General features: G+C 40.7%; 1 non-coding gene across 1 annotated transcript; it reads right to left on the bottom strand.

The window, feature by feature from the left end:
* Positions 1-10,201: 10,201 nt before the first annotated feature.
* Positions 10,202-10,309, bottom strand: LOC112799321 (small nucleolar RNA R71). Its single transcript, XR_003200896.1, has one exon. It is a non-coding gene; the product is annotated as a small nucleolar RNA R71 (small nucleolar RNA).
* Positions 10,310-18,577: the final 8,268 nt, after the last annotated feature.

Genomic DNA, 18,577 nt, shown 5'->3' with positions numbered 1-18,577 from the left:
CAGGTTGGAATAGAATCCCTTGATTCTTTTGCGTTTGTCATCACGCAAGTTCATAGATGAGAATGATGATGAGTGTCACGGATCATCACATTCATCAGGTTGAAGTGCAACGTATATCTTGGAATAAGAATAAAAGAGAATTGAATAAAAAGTAATAGTAATTGTATTGAAACTTGAGGTACAGCAGAGCTCCGCACCCTTAATCTATGGTGTGCAGAAACTCCACTGTTGAAAATACATAAGTGAAAGGTTCAGGCATGGCCGAATGGCCAGCCCCCTAAAACGTGATAAATAGCCTCTTAAGATGAAGAATAAAACAAAACTGAGACCAAAGATGTCTAATACAATAGTAACTTATCCTATTTATACTAGACTAGCTACTAGGGTTTACATGAGTAAGTAAATGATGCATAAATCCACTTCCGGGGCCCACTTGGTGTATGCTTGGGCTGAGCTTGATCTATCCACGAGCTGAGGCTTTTCTTGGAGTTGAACTCCAAGTTATAATGTGTTTTGGGCGTTCAACTCCGGATCATGACGTTTTTCTGGCGTTTAACTCCAGACAGCAGCATGTACTTGGCGTTCAACGCCAAGTTACGTCGTCAATTTCCGAATAAAATATGGACTATTATATATTGCTGGAAAGCTCTGGATGTCTACTTTCCACCGCCTTTGAGAGCGCACAATTGGAGTTCTTTAGCTCCAGAAAATCCATTTCGAGTGCAGGGAGGTCAGATTCCAACAGCATCAGCAGTCCTTTTGTCAGCCTTTTTCAGAGTTTTGCTCAAGTCCCTCAATTTCAGCCAGAAATTACCTGAAATCACAGAAAAACAAAAAAACTCATAGTAAAGTCCAGAAATGTGAATTTAACATAAAAACTAATGAAAACATCCCTAAAAGTAGCTTGAACTTACTAAAAACTACCTAAAAACAATGCCAAAAAACGTATAAATTATCCGCTCATCACAACACCAAACTTAAATTGTTGCTTATCCCCAAGCAACTGAAAATCAATTAGGATAAAAAGAAGAGAATATACTATAAATTTCAAAATATCAATGAATATTAATTCTAATTAGATGAGCGGGACTTGTAGCGTTTTGCTTCTGAACAGTTTTGGCATCTCACTTTTTCCTTTGTAGTTTAGAATGATTGGCTTCTCTAGGAACTTAGAATTTCGGATAGTGTTATTGACTTTCCTAGTTAAGCATGTTGATTCTTGAACACAGCTACTTTTATGAGTCTTGGCCGTGGCCCTAAGCACTTTGTTTTCCAGTATTACCACCGGATACATAAATGCCACAGACACATGACTGGGTGAACCTTTTCAGATTGTGACTCAGCTTTGCTAGAGTCCCCAGTTAGAGGTGTCAAGAGCTCTTAAGCACACTCTTTTTGCTTTGGATCACGACTTTAACCACTCAGTCTCAAGCTTTTCACTTGGGCCTTCATGACACAAGCACATGGTTAGGGACAGCTTGAGCCGCTTAGGCCTGGATTTGATTTCCTTGGGCCCTCCTATCCATTAATGCTCAAAGCCTTGGATCCTTTTTACCCTTGCCTTTTGGTTTTAAGGGCTATTGCCTTTTTCTGCTTGCTTTTTCTTCTTCTTTCTATTTTTTTCGCCATTTTTTTGCAAGCTTTTCTTTTTCTTTTCACTGCTTTTTCTTGCTTCAAGAATCAATTTTATGATTTTTCAGATTATCAATAACATTTCTCTTTGTTCATCATTCTTTCAAGAGCCAACAATTTTAACATTCATAAACAACAAGATAAAAAATATGCACTGTTCAATCATTCATTCAGAAAACAAAAAGTATTGTCACCACATCAATATAATTAAACTAAATTCAAGGATAAATTCGAAATTCATGTACTTCTTGTTCTTTTGAATTAAAACATTTTTCATTTAAGAGAGGTGAAGGATTAGTGGATTTTATTCATAGCTTTAAGACATGGTTACTACATACTAATGATCATGAAGTAGAGTCACAAAACATAAATAAACACAACATTAAAAACCGAAAAACACAAAGAAATAAGAACAAGGAATGAATCCACCTTAGTGGCGTCTTCTTCATGAAGGACCAACAATGTCCTTAAGCTCTTCTATGTCCCTTCCTTGCCTTTGTTGCTTCTCCCTCATTGCTCTTTGATCTTCTCTTATTTCATGGAGAATGATGGAGTGCTCATGATGTTCCACCCTTAATTGTTCCATATTGTGGCTCAAATCTTCTAAGGAGGTGTTGAGTTGCTCCCAATAGTTGTTGGGAGGAAAGTGCATCCCTTGAGGCATCTCAGGGATTTCTTGATGATGAGCTTCCTCATGCATTTCTTGAGAGCCGTGAGGAGTCTCTCTTGCTTGCTCCATCCTCTTCTTGGTGATGGGATTATCCTCTTCAATGGAGATGTCTCCTTCTATGATAACTCCAGCTGAGTAACATAGATGGCAAATAAGGTGAGGAAAGGCTAGCCTTGCCATGGTGGAGGACTTGTCGGCTATTTTTTAGATTTCATTGGAGATGACCTCATGAACTTCTACTTCCTCTCCAATCATGATGCTATGAATCATGATGGCCCGATCCACAGTAACTTCAGATCGGTTGCTAGTAGGAATGATGGAGCATTAAATGAACTCCAACCATCCTCTAGCCACAGGCTTGAGGTCCAGTCTTCTTAATTGAACCGGCTTGCCTTTGGAGTCTCTTCTCCATTGATCTCCTTCCACACATATATCCATTAGGACTTGGTCCAACCTTTGATTAAAGTTGACCCTTCTAGTGTAGGGGCGTTCATCTCCTTGCATCATGGGCAAGTGAAACGCCAACCTCACATTTTCCGGACTAAAATCTAAGTATTTCCCTCGAACCATTGTGAGATAATTCTTTGGATTCGGGTTCATACTTTGATCATGGTTCCAAGTGATCCATGCATTGGCATAGAACTCTTGAACCATTAAGATTTCGACTTGTTGCATGGGGTTGGTTAAGACTTCCTAACCTCTTGTTCGGATCTCATGTCGGATTTCTGGATACTCATTTTTCTTGAGATTGAAAGGGACCTCAGGGATCATCTTCTTCTTTGCCACAACATCATAGAAGTGGTCTTGATGGCTCTTGGAGATGAATCTTTCCATCTCCCATGACTCGGAGGTGAAAGCTTTTGTCTTCCCTTTTCCTTTTCTAGAGGATTCTCCGCCTTAGGTGCCATTGATGGTAATGGAAAAAAAAGATTGTGCTTTGACCACACCAAACTTAAAATATTGCTCGTCCTCGAGCAATAGAAGAAAGAAGAGAAGAAGAAGAAGAAGAAGAAAATATGGTAAAGAGGGAGAGAGGTAGGTTCGACAAAGGTGAAGAATAGGGGGTTTTGTTGTGTGAAAATAAAGTAGAATGGAAGGGTATATATAGGGAAAGGGGGGTGTTTGTTCGGCCATATAGGGTGGGAATGGGTGGGAAATCGGTTTTGAATTTTTGCAGGTAGGTGGGGTTTATGGGGAAGAGTGGATGGATGTGAGTGGTGAAGGAGGTGATTGGGAAGAGGAATTGAGGTGATTGGTGAGGAGTGTTGGGAAGTGTGACATGGGGAATAGTCATCACAAAATAGGAGTAGGAGGTAAGGTGGGAATATAATAGGTGGGGATCCTGTGGGGTCCACAGATCCTGAGGTGATCCTGTGGGGTCCACAGATCCTGAGGTGTCAAGGAATTCCATCCCTGCACCAAATAGGCATGTAAATTGCCTTTGCACACCATTCTGGCGTTTAAACGCCGTGTGGTGCACATTCTGGGCGTTCAACGCACATGTAAAGCATGTTTCTGGCGTTGAACGCCAGTTTCATGCTTGTTACTAGCGTTCAGCGCCAGCTTTTCATCTTAGGCACATTCCTGGCGTTCAGCGCCAGAATGTTGCTTGTTTCTAGCGTTCAGCGCCAGAATGATGCTCTGTTCTGGCGTTGAACGATAGCGAGATGCTTCTTACTGGCGTTGAACGCCAGCCTGTGCTTCCTCCAGGGTGTGATTTTTTTCTTTTGCTGTTTTTGATTCTGTTTTTTGATTCTTATGATTTTTTTCTTGACTCCTCATGATCATGTACCTAATAAAAAATAAAATAACAATAAAATAAAAATTAGATAAATAAAATTGGGTTGTCTCCCAACAAGCGCTTCTTTAATGTCAATAGCTTGACAGTGGCTCTCATGGAGCCACAAAGGTGATCAGGTCAATGTTGTATAGTCCCAGCACCAAACTTAGAGTTTGGATATGGGATCTTAACATCAAACTTAGAGTTTGGTTGTGGCCTCCCAACACCAAACTTAGAGTTTGACTGTGGGGGCTCTTCTTGACTCTGAACTGAGATAAGCTCTTCATGCTTACTCTCTTTTGTCACAGAGGGATGGCCTTGTGCCTTAAACACAAGGTAGTCCCCATTCAATTGAAGGACTAATTCACCTCTGTTGACATCTATCACAGCTTCTGCTGTGGCTAGGAAAGGCCTTCCAAGGATGATGCATTCATCCTCTTCCTTTCTAGTGTCTAAGATTATGAAATCAGCAGGTATGTAAAGGCCTTCAACCTTTACTAACACGTCCTCCACTATTCCATAAGCTTGTCTCAATGACTTGTCTGCCAATTGTAATGAGAACAAGACAGGTTGTACCTCAATGATCCCCAGCTTCTCCATTACAGAGAGTGGCATAAGATTTATTCCTGACCCTAGATCACATAGAGCTTTTTCAAAGGTCATGGTGTCTATGGTACAAGGTATTAAGAACTTGCCAGGATCTTGTTTCTTTTGAGGTAGAGTTTTCTGAATCCAGGTATCTAGTTCACTAATGAGCAAGGGAGGTTCACTTTCCCAAGTCTCATTACCAAACAACTTGGCATTCAGCTTCATGATAGCTCCTAAATATTGAGCAACTTGCTCTCCAGTTACATCTTCATCCTCTTCAGAGGAAGAATAGTCTTCAAAGCTCATGAATGGCAGAAGGAGATTTAATGGAATCTCTATGGTCTCTGTATGAGCCTCAGATTCCTTTGGATCCTTAATAGGAAACTCTTTCTTGCTTGAGGGACGTCCCAGGAGGTCTTCCTCACTAGGATTTTCGTCCTCCTCCTCCCTTGTGCATTCAGCCACATTGATCACATCAATGGCCTTGCACTCTCCTTTTGGATTCTCTTCTGTATTGCTTGGGAGAATACTGGGAGGAGTTTCAATGACTTTCTTACTCAACTGGCCCACTTGTGCCTCCAGATTTCTGATGGAGGATCTTGTTTCATTCATGAAACTGAAAGTGGCCTTTGACAGATCAGAGACTAGATTGGCTAAATTAGAAGTGTTTTGTTCAGGATTCTCTGTCTGTTGCTGAGAAGATGATGGATATGGCTTGCTATTGCTCAGCCTATTGCATCCACCATTGTTAAAGCCTTGTTGAGGCTTTTGTTGATCCTTCCATGAGAAATTTGGATGATTTCTCCATGATGAGTTATAGGTGTTTCCATAAGGTTCACCCATGTAATTAACCTCTGCCATGGCAGGGTTCTCAGGATCATAAGCTTCTTCAGAAGCTGCCTCTTTAGTATTGTTGGATGCATGTTGCCATCCATTCAGACTTTGGGAGATCATGTTGACTTGCTGAGTCAACACTTTGTTCTGAGCCAATATGGCATTCAGAGCATCTATTTCAAGAACTCCTTTCTTCTGAGGTACACCATTATTCACGGAATTCCTCTCAGAAGTGTACATGAATTGGTTGTTTGCAACCATGTTAATGAGTTCTTGGGTCTCTTCAGGCATTTTCTTTAGGTGAATAGATCAACCTGCAGAATGGTCCAATGACATTTTTGAAAATTCAGATAGACCATAATAGAATATATCTAATATGGTCCATTCTGAAAACATGTCAGATGGATACCTTTTGGTCAGCTGCTGTATCTTTCCCAAGCTTCATAGAGGGATTCACCATCTTTTTGCTTGAAGGTCTGAACATCCACTCTCAGCTTGCTCAGCTTTTGAGGAGGAAAGAATTTATCCAAGAAGGCAGTAACCAGCTTATCCCAGGAGTCCAGGCTATCCTTGGGTTGTAAATCCAACCATATTCTAGCTCTGTCTCTTACAGCAAAAGGGAAAAGCATGAGTCTGTAGAGTTCAGGATCAACTCCATTCGTCTTTAGAGTCTCACAAATCTGCAAGAACTCAGTTAAAAACTAATAAGGATCTTCAGATGGAAGTCCATAAAACTTGCAGTTTTGTTGCATTAAGGCAACTAGCTGAGGTTTCAGCTCAAAATTGTTGGCTCCAATGGCAGGAATGGAGATGCTTATTCCATCAAACTTGGATGTTGGTTTTGTGAAGTCACCAAGCATTCTCCTTGCATTATTATTATTTTCGGCTGCCATCTCCTTCTCTTGTTCGAAATTTTCTGAAAGGTTACTTCTGGATTGTTGTAATTTAGCTTTTTGGCATTGTTTTTAGTATGTTTTTAGTATGATCTAGTTAGTTTTTAGTATATTTTTATTAGTTTTTAGTTAAAATTCACTTTTCTGGACTTTAATATGAGTTTGTGTGTTTTTCTGTGATTTCAGGTATTTTCTGGCTGAAATTGAGGGACCTGAGCAAAAATCTGATTCAGAGACTGAAAAGGACTGCAGATGCTGTTGGATTCTGACCTCCCTGAACTCGAAGTGGATTTTCTGGAGCTACAGAAGTCCAATTGGCGCGCTCTCAACGGCGTTGGAAAGTAGACATCCTGAGCTTTCCAGCAATATATGATAGTCCATACTTTGCCCAAGATTTGATGGCCCCAACCGGCGTTCAAAGTCACCCTCAGAATTCCCAGCGTTAAACGCCGGAACTGGCACCAAAATGGGAGTTAAACGCCCAAACTGGCACTAAAGCTGGCGTTTAACTCCAAGAGGAGTCTCTACACGAAAATGCTTCAATGCTCAGCCCAAGCACACACCAAGTGGGCCCGGAAGTGGATTTTTATGTCATTTACTCATCTCTGTACACCCTAGGCTACTAGTTCTCTATAAGTAGGACCTTTTACTATTGTATTTGACATCTGGGTAGCTATCTTCATTTTTATGCTATCTTAGATCATTGGGAGGCTGGCCATTCGGCCATGCCTAGACCTTGTTCTTATGTATTTTCAACGGTGGAGTTTCTACACACCATAGATTAAGGTGTGGAGCTCTGCTGTACCTCGAGTATTAATGCAATTACTATTGTTCTTCTATTCAATTCCGCTTGTTCTTGTTCTAAGATATCACTTGTTCTTCAACTTGATGAATGTGATGATCCGTGACACTCATCATCATTCTCACCTATGAACCTGTGACTGACAACCACCTCCGTTCTACCTTCGATTGGGTGAATATCTCTTGGATTCCTGATACACGATGCATGGTTGATCGCCTGACAACCGAGTGCTCGCCTGAAAAACGAGCCAGCCATTCCGTGAGATCAGAGTCTTCGTGGTATAGGCTAGAACTGATGGCGGCATTCAAGAGAATCCGGAAGGTCTAACCTTGTCTGTGGTATTCTGAGTAGGATTCAATGATTGAATGACTGTGACGTGCTTCAAACTCCTGAGGGCGGGGCGTTAGTGACAGACGCAAAAGAATCACTGGATTCTATTCCGGCCTGATCGAGAACCGACAGATGGATAGCCGTGCCGTGACAGGGTGCGTTGAACATTTCCGCTGAGAGGATGGGAGGTAGCCACTGACAACGGTGAAACCCTTGCTTAAGCTTGCCATGGAAAGGAGGAAGAAGGATTGGATGAAGACAGTAGGAAAGCAGAGAGACGGATGGGAAGGCATCTTCATACGCTTATCTGAAGTTCCTACCAATGAATTACATAAGTATCTCTATCTTTACCTTTATGTTTTATGCGTTTATCACCATACCCATTTGAGTTTGCCTGACTGAGACTTACAAGGTGACCATAGCTTGCTTCATACCAACAATCTCTATGGGATCGACCCTTACTCGCGTAAGGTTTATTACTTGGACGACCTAGTACACTTGCTGGTTAGTTGTGCGAAGTTGTGTTTATGCCATGGTATTGAACACCAAGTTTTTGGTTTCATTACCGGGGATTATTTGAGTTGTGAAAAGTATTGATCACAATTTCGTGCACCAAGTTTTTGGCGCTGTTGCCGGGGATTGTTGAGTTTGGACAACTGACGGTTCATCTTGTTGCTTAGATTAGGTATTTTTCTTCAGAGTTCTTAAGAATGAATTCTAGTGTTTCAAGGTGATATCTTTATCATCACCAAAGCTGATTGATTTTTATCAATTTAGCTCTTGAATGCAATGTTCTGCTGAAGCTTGGCTAGCCATGTCTAATTTCTTTAGACTGAAGCTTTAGACTAACATTGCATGATTCCTGGAATTCTCATTAAGAATTTTGATACTTTTATTTTCTTTTCCTCTTAATTTTCGAAAATCACAAAAAAATTACAAAATCATAAAATCCAAAAATATTTCTTGTTTGAATCTAGTGTTTCATTTTAAGTTTGGTGTCAATTGCATGCATTCATTCATGTGTCTTAAGGATCTTCAAGTAATTCTTGATGATTTCTTACTTTGATCTTTGAATTCTCTTGACTTGAGAGTTTATGTGTCTCATATGCATTAGTGTCAGTAGTATACAAACTGCTAAGTTTGGTGTCTTGCATGCATTGTTCTTTTTTATTTTAGTTGCATTTTGATTATTCCTTATTATTAAAAATCCAAAAATATTTTTAATTTGTGTCTTCTCAAGTCAATAATACAGAGAATTGAAGATTCAGAACATACAGCAGAGGAATTGCACAGAAAAAGCTGGGCGTTCAAAACGCCCAGTGAAGAAGGACAGACTGGCGTTTAAACGCCAGCCAGGGTACCTGGTTGGGCGTTTAACGCCCAAAAGGGTATAGTTTTGGGCGTTAAACGCCAGAATGTGCACCATTCTGGGCGTTTAACGCCAGGATGGCACAAGAGGGAAGATTCTGTTTTCAAATCAATTTTTTTTTCAGGTTTTCAAAGTTTTTCAAAATCAAATCTTTTTCAAATCATATCTTTTCAATCATATGATTTCAAAATTAATTTCTTTCCTTTTTCAAAGATACTTGCTATCAATTAATGATTTGATTCAACATCACAAGTATGTTGCCTTTTCTGTTGAGAAAGGTTTAATGTTTGAATCATATCTTTTCTTGTTAGCCAAGTTTTTAATTCTCAAAATCAAATCTTTTTAAAATGTTTTTCAAATCATATCTTCTCAATCACACCTTTTTAAAACTAATCATATCTTCTTAACCACATCTTTTTCAAAATAGTTTTCAATCAAATCTTTTTGATTTCTAATTTCAAAATATTTTTCAAAAATCACTTGATCTCTTTCCCACTCTTGGTTTTCGAAAATTAATTAGTGTTTTTCAAAATGTTTTCAAAATTTCTTACTTGATTTTCGAAAACCACTTCCCTTCTTCTCACATCCTTCCATTTATGGACTAACACTATCCCTTAATGCAAAATTCGAACTCCATCTTCTTTGATAAAGTTCGAATTTTCTACTTCTGCCTTTCATTTTTCTTTTCCTCTGACACCTCAAGGAATCTCTATACTATGACATAGAGGATTCCACATTTTCTTGTTCCCTTCTCTTTCTTATGAGCAGGAGCAAAGACAAAAGCATTCTTGTTGAGGCTGATCCTGAACCTGAAAGGACCTTGAAGCGAAAGCTAAGAGAAGCCAAAGCACAACTCTCTGTAGAGGACCTAAACGAATTCTTCAAAGAAGAAGAACACATGGCAGCCGAAAACAACAACAATGCCAACAATGCAAGGAAGGTGCTGGGTGACTTTACTGCACCTACTCCCGACTTTTATGGGAGAAGCATCTCTATCCCTGCCATTGGAGCAAACAACTTTGAGCTTAAGCCTCAATTAGTTTCTCTAATGCAACAGAATTGCAAGTTCCATGGACTTCCATTGGAAGATCCTCATCAGTTTTTAGCTGAGTTCTTGCAAATCTGTGACACTGTCAAGACTAATGGGGTTGACCCTGAGGTCTACAGACTGATGCTATTCCCTTTTGCTGTAAGAGACAGAGCTAGGACATGGTTGGACTCACAACCTAAAGAAAGCCTGGACTCTTGGGAAAAGCTAGTCAATGCCTTCTTGGCAAAGTTCTTTCCACCTCAAAAATTGAGTAAGCTTAGAGTGGAAGTCCAAACCTTCAGACAGAAGGAAGGAGAATCCCTCTATGAAGCTTGGGAAAGATACAAACAATTAATCAGAAAGTGTCCTTCTGATATGCTTTCTGAATGGAGCATCATAGGTATTTTCTATGATGGTCTCTCTGAACTATCCAAAATGTCTTTGGATAGCTCCGCTGGAGGATCTCTTCATCTGAAGAAGACGCCTACAGAAGCTCAAGAGCTGATTGAAATGGTTGCAAATAACCAATTCATGTACACTTCTGAAAGAAATCCTGTGAACAATGGGACTAGTCAGAAGAAAGGAGTTCTTGAGATTGATACTCTGAATGCCATATTGGCTCAGAACAAAATATTGACCCAACAAGTCAATATGATTTCTCAAAGTCTGTCTGGAATGCAAAATGCACCAAGCAGTACTAAGGAAGCTTCATCTGAGGAAGAAGCTTATGATCCTGAGAACCCTTCAATGGAAGAGGTGAATTACATGGGAGAACCCTATGGAAACACCTATAATCCTTCATGGAGAAATCATCCAAATTTTTCATGGAAGGATCAACAGAGACCTCAACAAGGTTTCAACAATAATAATGGTGGAAGAAACAGGTTTAGCAATAGCAAACCTTTTCCATCATCTTCTCAGCAACAGACAGAGAGTTCTAAGCAGAATAACTCTGACTTAGCAACCATGGTCTCTGATCTGATCAAAACCACTCAAAGTTTCTTGACTGAAACAAGGTCCTCCATTAGAAATTTGGAGGGACAAGTGGGTCAGCTGAGCAAGAAAATTACTGAACTCCCTCCTAGTACTCTCCCAAGCAATACAGAAGAAAATCCAAAAGGAGAGTGCAAAGCCATCAACATGGCCGAATTTTGGGAGGAAGAAGAGGCAGTGAACGCCACTGAGGAAGACCTCAATGGACGTCCACTGACCTCCAATGAGTTCCCCAATGAGGAACCATGGGAATCTGAGGCTCAAAATGAGACCATAGAGATTCCATTGGACTTACTTCTGCCATTCATGAGCTCTGATGAGTATTCTTCCTCTGAAGAGGATGCGTATGTCACTGAAGAGCAAGTTGCTAAATACCTTGGAGCAATCATGAAGCTAAATGACAAGTTATTTGGAAATGAGACTTGGGAGGATGAACCCCCTTTGCTCACCAAAGAACTGGATGACTTGTCTAGGCAGAAACTGCCTCAAAAGAGACAGGATCCTGGGAAGTTTTCAATACCTTGTACCATAGGCACCATGACCTTCAAGAGGGCCTTGTGTGACTTAGGGTCAAGTGTAAACCTCATGCCTCTCTCTGTAATGGAGAAGTTAGGGATCTTTGAGGTGCAAGCTGCAAAAATCTCACTAGAGATGGCAGACAATTCAAGAAAACAAGCCTATGGACTTGTAGAGGATGTTCTGGTAAAAGTTGAAGACCATTACATACCTACTGAATTCATAGTCCTAGAGACTGGGAAGTGCATGGATGAATCCATCATCCTTGGCAGACCCTTCCTAGCCACAGCAAAGGCTGTGGTTGATGTTGATAGAGAAGAGTTGATCATTCATGTGAATAAAGAATCCTTGATGTTTAAGGCTCAATGATATCCCTCTATCATCATGGAGAGGAAGCATGAAGAGCTTCCCTCAAAACAGAGCCAAACAGAGCCCCCACAGTCAAACTCTAAGTTTGGTGTTGGGAGGCCACAACCAAACTCTAAGTTTGGTGTTGAACTCCCATATTCAAACTCTAAGTTTGGTGTTGGGAGGTTCCAACATAGCTCTGAGCATTTCTGAGGCTCCATGAGAGTCCTCTGTCAAGCTAATGACATTAAAGAAGCGCTTGTTGGGAGGCAACCCAATGTTTATAATTAACTATTTTCTTTTGTTATTTTATGTTTTTTTGTAGGTTGATGATCATGAGAAGTCACAAAATCAATGAAAAAAGCAAAAACAGAATGAAAAACAGAAAGAAAAACAGCACACCATGGAGGAAGAACCCACTGGCGTTTAAACGCCAGTGAGGCTAGCTGTTGGGCGTTTAACGCCCAGTCTGGCACCATTCTGGGCGTTTAACGCCAGAAAAGGGCACCAGACTGGCGTTAAACGCCAGAAAAGGGCAAGAAGCTGGCGTTAAACGCCAGAAATGGGCACCAGCCCGGCGTTTAACGCCAGAATTGGCACAAAACGAGATTTTGCTTGCCATTTGGTGCAGGGATGACTTTTCCTTGACACCTCAGGATCTGTGGACCCCACAGGATCCCTACCTACCCCACCACTCTCTCTCTTCTTCACCCATTCACCAATCACCTCAACACCTCTTCCCCAAAAACCCTTCACCTATCAAATCCCATCTTTCTCTTCACCACTCACATCCATCCTTCATAAAACCCCACCTACCTCACCATTCAAATTCAAACCACTTTCCCACCCAAACCCACCCTCAATTGACCGAACCCTACCCTTCCCCCACTCCTATATAAACCCTCCTTCACTCCTTCATTTTTCACACAACCTAAACACCACTTCTTCCCCTTCTTGGCCGAAAACAAAAGCCATTCCCATCTCCTTCATTTCTTCTTCTTCTACTCTCTTCTTTCTTCTTTTGCTCGAGGACGAGCAAACATTTTAAGTTTGGTGTGGTAAAAGCATTGCTTTTTGTTTTTCCATAACCATTTATGGCATCCAAGGCCGGAGAAACCTCTAGAAAGAGGAAAGGGAAGGCAAAAGCTTCCACCTCCGAGTCATGGGAGATGGAGAGATTCATCTCAAGGGTGCATCAAGACCACTTCTATGAAGTTGTGGCCTTGAAGAAGGTGATCCCCGAGATCCCTTTCAAACTCAAAAAGGGTCAACTTTGATCAAAGGTTGGACCAAGTCCTCATAAACATTTGTGAAGAGGGCGCTCAATGAAAGAGAAACTCAAGAGGGAAGCCGGTTCAACTGAGAAGGCATGACCTCAAGCCCATCACTAAGAAAAGGATGGAGCAAGCATGAGGAAATTCCTCCTCATAAAATCCCTGAGATGCCTCAAGGGATGCACTTTCCTCCACAAAACTATTGGGAGCAAATCAACACCTCCCTAGGAGAATTGAGTCCAACATGGGACAACTAAGGGGGGAGCACCAAGAACATTCCATCCTCCTCCATGAGATAAGAGAAGATCAAAGAACCATGAGAGAGGAACAACAAAGACAAGGAAGAGACATTGAGGAGCTCAAGCACTCCATAGGATCTTCAAGAGGAAGAACAAGCCGCCATCACTAAGGTGGACCCGTTCTTTAATTCCTTGTTCTTTACTTTCCTATTTTTCGAAATTTAGTGCTTATGTTTGTGTCTTGTGATCATTAGTGTCTTAGTGTCTATGCCTTAAAGTTATGAATGTCCTATGAATCCATCACCTCTCTTAAATGAAAAATGTTTTTATTACAAAAGAACAAGAAGTACAGGATTTCGAATTCATCTTTAAAACTAGCTTAATTATTTTGATGTGGTGACAATACTTTTTGTTTTCTGAATGTATGCTTGAACAGTGCATATGTCTTTTGAATTTGTTGTTCATGAATGTTAAAATTGTTGGCTCTTGAAAGAATGATGAAAAAGGAGACATGTTACTGAGGATCTGAAAAATCATAAAAATGATTCTTGAAGCAAGAAAAAGCAGTGAATACAAAAAAAAAGAAGAAAAAATCGAAAAAAAAGAGAGAGAAAAAAGAAAGAAAAAGAAAGAAATAAAGTTGTGATCCAAGGCAAAAAGAGTGTGCTTAAGAACCCTGGACACCTCTAATTGGGGACTCTAGCAAAGCTGAGTCACAATCTGAAAAGGTTCACCCAATTATGTGTCTGTGGCATGTATGTATCCGGTGGTAATACTGGAAAACAGAGTGCTTTGGGCCACGGCCAAGACTCAATAAGTAGCTGTCTTCAAGAATCATCATACTTAACTAGGAGAATCAATAACACTATCTGGATTCTGAGTTCCTAAAGAAGCCAATCATTCTGAATTTCAAAGGATAAAGTGAGATGCCAAAACTGTTCGGAGGCAAAAAGCTACTAGTCCCGCTCATCTAATTCGGAGCTAAGTTTCATTGATAATTTGGAGTCTATAGTATATTCTCTTCTTTTTATCTTATTTGATTTTCAGTTGCTTGAGGACAAGCAACAATTTAAGTTTGGTGTTGTGATGAGCGGATAATTTATACGCTTTTTGGCATTGTTTTTAGTATGTTTTTAGTATGATCTAGTTAGTTTTTATTATATTTTTATTAGTTTTTAGTTAAAATTCACTTTTCTGGACTTTACTATGAGTTTGTGTGTTTTTCTGTGATTTCAGGTATTTTCTGGCTGAAATTGAGGGACCTGAGCAAAAATCTGATTCAGAGACTGAAAAGGACTGCAGATGCTGTTGGATTCTGACCTTCCTGCACTCGAAGTGGATTTTCTGGAGCTACAGAAACCCAATTGGCGCGCTGTCAACGGCGTTGGAAAGTAGACATCCTGGGCTTTCCATCAATATATGATAGTCCATACTTTGCCCAAGATTTGATGGCCCAAACCGGCGTTCAAAGTCACCCTCAGAATTCCCAGCGTTAAACGCCGGAACTGGCACCAAAATGGGAGTTAAACGCCCAAACTGGCACTAAAGCTGGCGTTTAACTCCAAGAGGAGTCTCTACACGAAAATGCTTCAATGCTCAGCCCAAGCACACACCAAGTGGGCCCAGAAGTGGATTTTTATGTCATTTACTCATCTCTGTACACCCTAGGCTACTAGTTCTCTATAAGTAGGACCTTTTACTATTGTATTTGACATCTGGGTAGCTATCTTCATTTTTATGCTATCTTAGATCATTGGGAGGCTGGCCATTCGGCCATGCCTAGACCTTGTTCTTATGTATTTTCAACGGTGGAGTTTCTACACACCATAGATTAAGGTGTGGAGCTCTGCTGTACCTCGAGTATTAATGCAATTACTATTGTTCTTCTATTCAATTCCGCTTGTTCTTGTTCTAAGATATCACTTATTCTTCAACTTGATGAATATGATGATCCGTGACACTCATCATCATTCTCACCTATGAACGTGTGACTGACAACCACCTCCGTTCTACCTTCGATTGGGTGAATATCTCTTGGATTCCTGATACACGATGCATGGTTGATCGCCTGACAACCGAGTGCTCGCCTGACAAATGAGCCAGCCATTCCGTGAGATCAGAGTCTTTGTGGTATAGGCTAGAACTGATGGTGGCATTCAAGAGAATCTGGAAGGTCTAACCTTGTCTGTGGTATTCTGAGTAGGATTCAATGATTGAATGACTGTGACGTGCTTCAAACTCCTGAGGGCGGGGCGTTAGTGACAGACGCAAAAGAATCACTGGATTCTATTCCGGCCTGATCGAGAACCGACAGATGGATAGCCGTGTCGGGACAGGGTGCGTTGAACATTTCCACTGAGAGGATGGGAGGTAGCCACTGACAACGGTGAAACCCTTGCTTAAGCTTGCCATGGAAAAGAGGAAGAAGGATTGGATGAAGACAGTAGGAAAGCAGAGAGACGGAAGGGAAGGCATCTTCATACGGTTATCTGAAGTTCCTACCAATGAATTACATAAGTATCTCTATCTTTACCTTTATGTTTTATGCGTTTATCACCATACCCATTTGAGTTTGCCTGACTGAGACTTACAAGGTGACCATAGCTTGCTTCATACCAACAATCTCTGTGGGATCGACCCTTACTCGCGTAAGGTTTATTACTTGGACGACCCAGTACACTTGCTGGTTAGTTGTGCGAAGTTGTGTTTATGCCATGGTATTGAACACCAAGTTTTTGGTTTCATTACCGGGGATTATTTGAGTTGTGAAAAGTATTGATCACAATTTCGTGCACCATCAACAGAGGTGAATTAGTCCTTCAATTGAATGGGGACTACCATGTGTTTAAGGCACAAGGCCATCCCTCTGTGACAAAAGAGCGTAAGCATGAAAAGCTTCTCTTAGTTCAGAGTCAAGAAGAGCCCCCACAGTCAAACTCTAAGTTTGGTGTTGGGAGGCCACAACCAAACTCTAAGTTTGATGCTAAGATCCCATATCCAAACTCTAAGTTTGGTGTTGGGACTATACAACATTCACCTGATCACCTTTGTGGCTCCATGAGAGCCACTGTCAAGCTATTGACATTAAAGAAGCGCTTGTTGGGAGGCAACCCAATTTTATTTATCTAATTTTTATTTTATTGTTATTTTATGTTTTATTAGGTACATGATCATGAGGAGTCACGAAAAAAATCATAAAAAATTAAAAACAGAATCAAAAACAGCAGAAGAAAAAAATCACACCCTAGAGGAAGCATAGGTTGGCGTTCAACGCCAGTAAGAAGCATCTGGCTGGCGTTCAACGCCAGAACAGAGCATCATTCTGGCGCTAAACGCCAGAAACAAGCAACATTCTGGCGCTGAACGCCAGAAATGTGCCTAAGAGGAAAAGCTGGCGCTGAACGCCGGTAACAAGCATGAAACTAGCGTTCTATCATTCACTGTTCAACCATTCATAAACAACAAGATCAAAAATATGCACTGTTCAATCATTTATTCAGAAAATAAAAAGTATTGTCACCACATCAATATAATTAAACTAAATTCAAGGATAAATTCGAAATTCATGTACTTCTTGTTCTTTTGAATTAAAACATTTTTCATTTAAGAGAGGTGAAGAATTAATGGATTTTATTCATAGCTTTAAGACATGGTTACTACATACTAATGATCATGAAGTAGAGACACAAAACATAAATAAACACAACATTAAAAACCGAAAAACAGAAAGAAATAAGAACAAGGAATGAATCCACCTTAGTGGCATCTTCTTCTTGAAGGACCAACAATGTCCTCAAGCTCTTCTATGTCCCTTCCTTGCCTTTGTTGCTTCTCCCTCATTGCTCTTTGATCTTCTCTTATTTCATGGAGAATGATGGAGTGCTCATGATGTTCCACCCTTAATTGTTCCATATTGTGGCTCAAATCTTCTAAGGAGGTGTTGAGTTGCTCCCAATAGTTGTTGGGAGGAAAGTGCATCCCTTGAGGCATCTCAGGGATTTCTTGATGATGAGCTTCCTCATACATTTCTTGAGAGCCGTGAGGAGTCTCTCTTGCTTGCTCCATCCTCTTCTTGGTGATGGGCTTATCCTCTTCAATGGAGATGTCTCCTTCTATGATAACTCCAGCTGAGTAACATAGATGGCAAATAAGGTAAGGAAAGGCTAGCCTTGCCATGGTGGAGGACTTGTTGGCTAGTCCATACTCTGATTAATACTCAGGGGTACCAAATCTGCTGAAGATGTGTTTCTGGAGGAATTTTAACACTGTTTTAGTGTCATTAGTGGGTGTTGCAATAGCCTCCACCCATTTGGATACATAATCCACTGCCAGCAGAATATAAGTGTTTGAGGATGATGGTATGAAAGGTCCCATGAAGTCAATACCCCATACATCAAATAACTCAATCTCCAAGATCCTTTGTTGAGGCATGGCATAACTGTGAGGTAGGTTGCCAGATCTTTGGCAACTGTCATAATTAAGTACAAACGCTCGGGAGTCTTTATAGAGAGTAGGCCAGTAGAAACCACATTGGAGGACTCTTGTGGCTGTTCGCTCACTTCCAAAATGTCCTCCACACTGTGATCCATGGCAGTGCCATAGAATCTTCTGCGCTTCTTCCTTAGGCACACATATACGGATTACTCCGTCTGCACATCTCTTAAAGAGATATGGTTCATCCCAAAGATAGTACTTTGCATCTGTGATCAATTTCTTTGATTGAAGCCTACTGTACTCTTTGGGTATGAATCTCACTGCCTTGTAGTTTGCAATATCTGCAAACCATGACACTTCCTGAATGGCAAAAAGTTGCTCATCCGGAAAGGTTTCAGAGATCTCAGTAAGAGGGAGGGACGCCCCTTCCACTGGCTCTATTCGGGACAGGTGATCTGCTACTTGATTCTCTGTCCCTTTTCTGTCTCTTATTTCTATATCAAATTCTTGCAGAAGCAACACCCATCTGATGAGTCTGGGTTTTGAATCTTGCTTTGTGAGTAGATATTTAAGAGCAGCATGATCAGTGTACACAATCACTTTTGATCCTACCAAATAGGATCTGAACTTGTCAATGGCGTAAATCACTGCAAGCAGCTCTTTTTCTGTGGTTGTGTAATTCTTCTGTGCGTCATTTAAAACACGACTGGCATAGTAAATAACGTGCAGAAGCTTGTCATGCCTCTGTCCCAATACTGCACCAATGGCATGGTCACTGGCATCACATATCAATTCAAATGGTAATGTCCAGTCTGGTGCAGAGATGATTGGTGCTGTGACCAATT

The sequence above is a fragment of the Arachis hypogaea genome, chromosome 4 (genome assembly GCF_003086295.3).
Source record: "Arachis hypogaea cultivar Tifrunner chromosome 4, arahy.Tifrunner.gnm2.J5K5, whole genome shotgun sequence".
Lineage (NCBI taxonomy): Eukaryota > Viridiplantae > Streptophyta > Magnoliopsida > Fabales > Fabaceae > Arachis > Arachis hypogaea.
The sequence above is the reverse complement of the archived record's forward strand: the minus strand, read 5'-3'. Positions and strand labels throughout refer to the sequence as shown.